This window comes from Bos javanicus, chromosome 26 (genome assembly GCF_032452875.1).
Source record: "Bos javanicus breed banteng chromosome 26, ARS-OSU_banteng_1.0, whole genome shotgun sequence".
Classification (NCBI taxonomy): Eukaryota; Metazoa; Chordata; class Mammalia; order Artiodactyla; family Bovidae; genus Bos; species Bos javanicus.
Genome location: NC_083893.1, coordinates 33,640,668 through 33,648,039, shown reverse-complemented (window position 1 = coordinate 33,648,039; position 7,372 = coordinate 33,640,668).

Here is a 7,372-nt window from a genome sequence, read left to right as displayed (position 1 = left end):
CCAAAGGGCCCTAGATATATTTTCATTTCTATTAAATTGTTTTAAGGGGAAAGAGGAAGTGGCAAATGACTTTAACTTCTTATATCACCTTCAGAAGTAAAAGTACATAATTTTAATCTTTGTCTTCACTAGTATAGCTGAATTTGAACCAGCTCTACCAGATATTCACTGAATGGTTTTGGCCAGCTACTCAAGTTCTCTGAGTCTGCTTCCTCATTTGAAAAATGAGGTGGATAATGCTAACCTCACAGGATCTTTTAAAAATGAAGATTTCACCATAAAAACCCTATAGCTCAGTGCTTGATTCATGGTAACCATTCAACAATGGTTATTTCTCTGCTTTCCCTTTTGGTATCTTATGGAGGGTGCAGGTAATACTTCATTTAGCAAACAGATGAATTTCAGAAATGCAGAAGTGAGTATTTTATAGCTTACTTCCTTCATGGGACAGGTTTTGCTTGAGTGAGAAGAAATAATTTCTTGGAATGTATTTCTCTAGATGTTTCCTTAGGCCAGGTTTTGACTACTCTAAAAATAGTTTTTAGTATCTTTACATTTGATTTTTAACCAGATATCATTAGTTTTTGCTCTAAGTAGCTCTTGAAAATCTTGTGCTTCTCTCTACTTACTCAGAACTATAAAGCTACAGACAGACAGTACCTCATAATCCAGGGACTTAACCAAAAAGCAGAGGAGAGAAAATTACTTTAAGACTGCATTCCTTTGGAAAGGCTATAAACCAGTTAAACAGACAAAGGAACTCCCCATCCATCCACTCATCCATCTGTGTATCCATTCAAATATCTACCCACCCAGTTCACCTTGTTCTAGGTTTTTATGGTCAAATTTTCCTAACAATATTATAAAGCTCTTCAAAGAAAAGGCTTAATATATCTTACAGGTGCCTATGAGAGTTATTTGTACTGTAGATGCCATCTAGAAAATTTAAAAAAAATGGCAAGTAGACACCAAATACTAAGATTGTAAAAACTGACCATACCTATGAAAAGCAAGTATAGTTTCCTCGATTCTCTTCAGTGACCTGTAAACAAGAGATCAGTGAAATACCTGTTGCAAAAGGCCACTCACTTGTTCATTTGAAATATCAGGTAAATTATTTTCTGATTTTTCCAGTTGTGCTTTTCTATCATGAAAGAGGTGCTTATTAGCTCTGCTGCCTTTTAAGCAAAACACAACTGAACAGTTTATATTATATGACCTAACACTTGGGAATTTTTCTTTTACATATAATATCTTATTTAATCCCAACAATTTTGTAGGATAAGTGCCTTACTTTTGAAAAGAGGAAATTGAAATTTAGAGAGAAAAAAACAACTTGCTCAAAGTCATACAACTAACATGTAGACCACAAGAAATCAGACTGTCTTGACTATTAAGCTTATACATGTCCTTTGCACCCTCTACTGTGTTGAATCCTAGGCTGGGATCTGTCAGCCTGGGCTCTTGACCTGTTCTGCCACCAACTGTGTGACCCTACATAGCTTGATACTTTCTGGGCCTCCTAACCCCATTGCTGTCCCTTCGTTAAGGAGCTCCAAGTACCCATTGAGTTCTGATTATGATGATGCCCTTGAGGCAATGCCAATGATTCATCAACATACAGGCTGTCTCGTTGCATGCTGCATGCTTGTTGTCCAAGTGGATAGTATATATGCCTTTGCGGATGTCACCAGTGAAGGAGCAACACCAATCACATCACTTCAGGATATTCTTGCTTTACCTCTTCTTTTGAACAGGGACTCCGAGGGAAGCAAGGGGAAAGCTGTACACAGGAAAAAAGAACAACCCGGGTGCCTTTTAGATTGGGTTAAAATGATAATAGATGAAGATCTACTTTTAACAGCCTATTTGGTGGCAATCTAAACCATCTTAAATTTGTAAAGAGGACAGGATCGATAATATAAAATGTTTTCTATCATTCTCTTCTATGACTGAGAATTGCCACACAGTTAGGATTGCTTTTGGCTGCAAGTGGAAAAAAAAGTACTCAATGGTAGTGGCTTATAATTTGCTTATCGTACATCATGTAAGATGCCTGAAGTGCACCAGACTCAGAGTTGGTTTGATGATTCAGTGATGTTAGAAGGTTGATTTCACGTCTCTGATTTTCTTGATTTTTTTCTATACGGCCACACATCTGCTGTCACAAGCATCACAGTTTCACAAGACAGCATGTCAAGCAGCAAAGAAGGGTTGAGGGAGAAGGAAGATTCTTTTTATGTACCTTCCACTTTAGGAGGAAAAAAAGTTTCTTACAAGACCTGCAGAAGACTTCTCCTTACATCAAATTGTACAAAACAGGTCTTGTGTCACCTCAAGGTCTATTGTTGACCAAGAGGAAATACGATTTCCTGGGTTGGCTTGGACCAATCATGATCCTTTTCCTTGGCATCTGAACAAAATTGAGGAACAGTTAACAGGAAGATAGAGGATGCAGAATGTCTGTTGATGACATCATCACCTGGTCCCTGACTCCTTCTCCAAGATCACCTCTGAGAATTCCCACTTGTGCTCCCTGCCTTCTAGGCATCTTTACCTGTGTACTTACTGTTCCCTCTCTCTGATTCATTCTTCTTTCATCTCTTCACCTGGATAACTTCTCCACTTCCCAGGGATTCCCTCTTTCCCCTAGATAAGGCCAGATTCTCTTGGAACATTATCATGGTGCTGTGTTAACTTCAGAACACATTTTCCCATTTGTGATTCTATCTTCATTTGTCTCATTATTTGATTAATGTCTGTCTCTACCTCCACAAGGCTGAAAAATCCATGAGAATTATTAGTATCATGTTGGCTTCTGCTGACCACTGCATCCCCAGTAGCTAGATTAAATGCTTCTCCCATTCTTCGTTTACTGTGGGCCTACTATATGCAAGGTGTTATTTTATGGGTTAAAAGATGAATGTCTTTTGAGAGCTCTTAATATGGTCATGGAGACCAGAGACAATGAACTCTAATACTCCAATGATACATCTGCTCTACTTCCATACCCTATTCCCATGGCCACACTTGGAACTTTGTAATTACCCATACCTGTCTGGCCTTTGATCACATTAAAATTCTGGTATCCCATCTTCTGACTGCAACTTCCCATCCTTCTACCGTTTCTTACTTCAACCAAGCCTGTTATCCAGCCTCTCCAAACCCTCAAGATTCTTGACCCTTCCTCATACCTTCACACGTCTGTTGTGACCAGTGACCTTTTCTAGCTGAAACTGACATTCCTCAACTCCCTGTCAAAGGAGATGCACCAACCTGGGCTTTGGGTCAGATGAGCAGGTGACCCTAGAGCCACCCCTCTGTTGGGTTGGCTAGTGGCTGGTGACACAAAGAGATTTGCTCAAAAGAGAAAATGGCAGTTAGTGAAGCCTTGTTGAAAATCTCTTTCCAAGCTACTTTTTTATCTAGTTTTCGTCTCTGCGGATCTATCTTCTTTGTCTCTTTTGTTCACTTCTCTCCCTGTGTGCAATCCTTACATTTCAGAATCCTCAGCATTCCTTCCCTAGAAATTTACCCACTTTTCAAGCATTTTTTGATGCCAGAACCGTTGAGGGTTCATTGAGGTTGGTGACCATAAATCCAGCAAGATTCCTATCTGCCCAGTGTGTGATTTTCTACAGCAGCACCCAGCTGTTCAGTAGCAGGTGTGGGGAAGCCAGGTGGTGAGGTTCATTCTGGGTTAGCACTTTTGCTGGGGAGATGCCACAGAAGGACAAAAGAGCAGGGCAGCTTAGGTTACTTGCAAAAGGGTGCCCAAAATGATGAACCACAGAATCATAGAGGCATACGGAGGCAAGAGAAGATAGGAGGGGCTCCTGGAGAGGAAGTAAAGGTGAGATTGAAGACAGGTAGAATCAGCTGGCTGGAAGGGTAGGAGGTGATCCTTGGAGAGAGTATGATTGACTGATGATCTTAAAAGGTGAACAGTTGCAAGGAGGGAATGGCTGAGTTACAGTGTATAAGAAGGTCATTGGCAATGAGGAGGTCAAAGAACTTAGTGGCTAAGACGGTTGATCATCCACATAGATGTCTAGTTAATGGAACAAGATCCTTTTGAAATTATCTAATTTTTTTTGAAATTAAAAACAGAATGAAGTTAATCATCTCTGCCCACTTCCCCTAACACACACATACAATAGTGTCCATTTTAATAGTTGAATTCATTTGTCAAAGCAAAAGTAGACATAAATGTAACATGTGTTACAAGGAGGACCCTTGGATCCATAGATGATTGAAGTCAGAAGCCTCTTTGTTTCACAAGAACATTTGGGTCCAGTTTCTAGGGATTGGGGAATGTGTATAGGTGATAGAAGATTACCTTAAGGTTGTAGGCTGGGGAGAGCCAAAAAGACCACCTCTGGGGCCAGTGGGAAGATGAGGAGAGCTGCTTCTGTTTTCTTCCTTTACTTTCCCTTTGTTGCACTGAATCCTTATATTGCCCACTTGGTTGGCACTGAGGCAGTGGGATCAGAGTTGGTAGGGAAGGAGTGGCAGTGCAGTTTACAACAGTGAAGAGGGAAGGACAAGCAGAGTAGAAAGGAGACCGCCCCCCCCCCCCACAAAGTGGGGACCCCCTGCAGAGCCAGTTTCTCAAAGCCCATCACATGTATAGGATGTAGCGTAATTACTGACACCCTAGGTGAGCTCCCTCTGCTGGTCCTCTGCTGGCTTCCTTGCCCCTCTGGATTTCATCAGCTGCCCAGTTTATTTGTACTTCAATTCTATTGCAATAGAAGTAACCATCTTTCATTTATGGACTTGGAGAAGATAGAGCATGTTCCACATGAATTTTGTATGAACTGTGAACTTGAGGAATCAGGCAAAGCCCATAAAATCAGCAACTAACATTCTTTCATCCTTCTGCCTTTTGTCTTGGGGGTTGTATAAACATTTTAAATGCATTTATCTCTTTCACTTCCTATTTAAGTTGAAGGCAGTTAATATGAAAGAATATTTTGTTTTGACATTTATTGGTACCAATTGTATAACAATCATTACTAGGAATAAAGGGAGAACTAAGTCCTTGCGCTTAGGACCTTACAAGCTAATATGGGAGATGCTGCTGCTGCTGCTAAGTCACTTCAGTCGTGTCAGACTCTGTGTGACCCCATAGACGGCAGCCCACCAAATTTCCCCATCCCTGGGATTCTCCAGGCAAGAACACTGGAGTGGGTTGCCATTTCCTTCTCCAATGCATGAAAGTGAAAAGTGAAAGTGAAGTCGCTCAGTCATGTCCGACTCTAGTGACCCCATGGACTGCAGCCTACCAGGCTCCTCCATCCATGAGATTCTCCAGGCAAAAGTACTGGAGTGAGCAACATACAAAAGCAAGCAGTGTGTCCATCAGGGTCCCAGCGGGGAACAGGACACTCAAAGGATTTATGGAAGAGAGTTACCAAGGAGACTATTTACAGAGGTGTAGCTGGCTTAAGGGCCTTCCCAGGTTGGCACCAGTGGTAAAGGACCCACCTGCAAATGCAGGAGATTCGAGATGGAGGTTTGATCCCTGGGTCAGGAAGAGTCCCTGGAGGAGGGCATGGCAATCCACTCCAGCATTCTTGCCTGGAGAATCCCATGGACAGAGGAACCTGGTAAGCTATAGTCCATGGGGTCACAAAGAGTCAGACAGGACTGAAGTGACTTAGCATGCATGCAGTTGGATTAAGAGAGCCCAAAGAGCTGGTGAAGCAGACAGGGTCTAGCAGTAACTTTTACCACTTCTAGCCCTGCTGGGATATGAGGAGGGAGCAGTGTTAGCAGATTCTCCTCCAGGCTGTAGCTACAGGAGAAACACCACGGTACAGGAGCAATGGCTGTAGGATGGGGAAGGAGCATGGCCACAGTCATAACCAAGGTTCTGCATGAAGAAAACAGGGATGGATAGGGGTGGATGGAGAGAAGCCGGTGAAGGAGATCAACAGGGAGCAGTCAGAGGAGCAAGTGAAAATCCGGGAACATGTGGTGTCTGGAAGTGGCAGTGAGTGTTTCTGGAGAGAGGAGGCATCAGCCACACCCAACACTGCCAGGAGGAGGAGGATGAAGACTGAGAATTGACCACCAGATTGGGCAATACGGAGGTCATCATGGCCTTGCCAAGAGCTATCTTGGGAGAGTGGTGTAGAGTGGAAAGTCTGATGGCATCTTAGTTTTCTGTTTTGTTTTGTTTTTTTAATTCCTAATAGGAACCCTTATGCAACTGGTAGTAATAAAGGCTAAAATAAAATATTCTTTTTTATTAACTGCCTTCAACTTCAATAGGAATGGAAAGGGATAAAAGCATTTTAAATGTTTATGCATCCTCCAGGACAAAAGACAGAAGAATGAAATGCTGTTCAATGCTGATTTTATGGGCTTCACCTGATTCCTCAAACTCACTATTCATACAAAATCCATGTGGAACATGCTTTTTCTTCTCCAGGTCCATAAATAAAAGATGGTTACTTCTATTACTATAGAAGATCCAGTACAAATAAAGTGGGCAGCTATGAGATCCAGAGCGGCAGGGAAGCCCCACTGCAGACCAATGGAGAAACCTAAGGCATCAGTAATTACTGCTGCTGCCACTGCTAAGTCGCTTCAGTCGTGTCCGACTCTGTGTGACCCCACGGACTACAGCCTACCAGGCTTCTCCGTCCATGGGATTCTCCAGGCAAGAACACTGAGTGGGTTGCCATTTCCCTCTCCAATGCATGAAAGTGAAAAGTGAAAGTGAAGTCGCTCCGTCGTGTCTGACTCTCAGCGATCCCATGGACTGCAGCCCACCAGGCTCCTCCATCCACGGGATTCTCCAGGCAAGAGTACTGGAGTGGGGTGCCATTGCCCTCTCCACAGTAATTACACCCCGTCCTATACATTTGGAGAAGGGCATGGCAACCCACTCGAGTACCCTTGCCTGGAGAATCCCATGGACAGAAGAGCCTGGCGGGCTACAGTCCATGGGGTCACAAAGAGTTGGACATGACTGAAGCGACTTAGCACACACGCACTGTGCACGTGACAGGCTTTGGGAAAGTGACTCCTGCAGGGGGTCCCCAGTTTGGGAGTCTCCTTTCTACTCTGCTTGTCCCTTCCTCTTCACTATTGTGAGACTGGGAGAAAGGGCTCATTTGGCCGGGCTCAGAGCTGGGCTGAGAAGAACAGAATAGTGGAGAGTGGCCTGGAGGGGCAAACGAAGATGGGCCAGGAGAAGTCCAGTGAGGATTATGCAGAGTGATGGCTGCAGATCAAGAGTCACAGGAAATCAGAGGAAACAGCTGTTCTTCCAGAGAGGGAAGAGGAGGAAACCAAAGGAGGCTTAGTGGAGGAGGTGATACTTCAGCTGGGTCTTAAAATCTCCCCCATCTCCCACTTT